Source organism: Populus euphratica, unplaced genomic scaffold, assembly GCF_000495115.2.
Source record: "Populus euphratica unplaced genomic scaffold, PopEup_1.0 scaffold12.1, whole genome shotgun sequence".
NCBI lineage: Eukaryota > Viridiplantae > Streptophyta > Magnoliopsida > Malpighiales > Salicaceae > Populus > Populus euphratica.
In genome coordinates, this window is record NW_011499858.1 from 2,373,608 (window position 1) to 2,373,954 (window position 347).

Here is a 347-nt window from a genome sequence, read left to right on the forward strand (position 1 = left end):
TACCCTTTTTATCTCTTTTATACTTTCTGCAATCTTTTTGCATATGCCCAGGCTTGTCATAATAATAGCACTTAAAACCAGTCTATTGTTGGATTCTCTATCTTACTTTCCGTGAGAGAATCTGCTTGGACTTCTCCCTCAACTTTCTGTAACAAGTGCATGAGACTTAGAAGTGCTTGTGCCTTTCCTCCTCTTCTCTTCATTGAGGATACAATCCTTCACTGTTTTCAAAGTGATCTTCCCATTCGGAGTAGAATTGCTAAGTGACACCACCAAAGTCTCTCAACTATCCGGCAATGAACTCAATAGGATTAGTGCTTGCATTTCATCGGCTAACTCCAGATTCA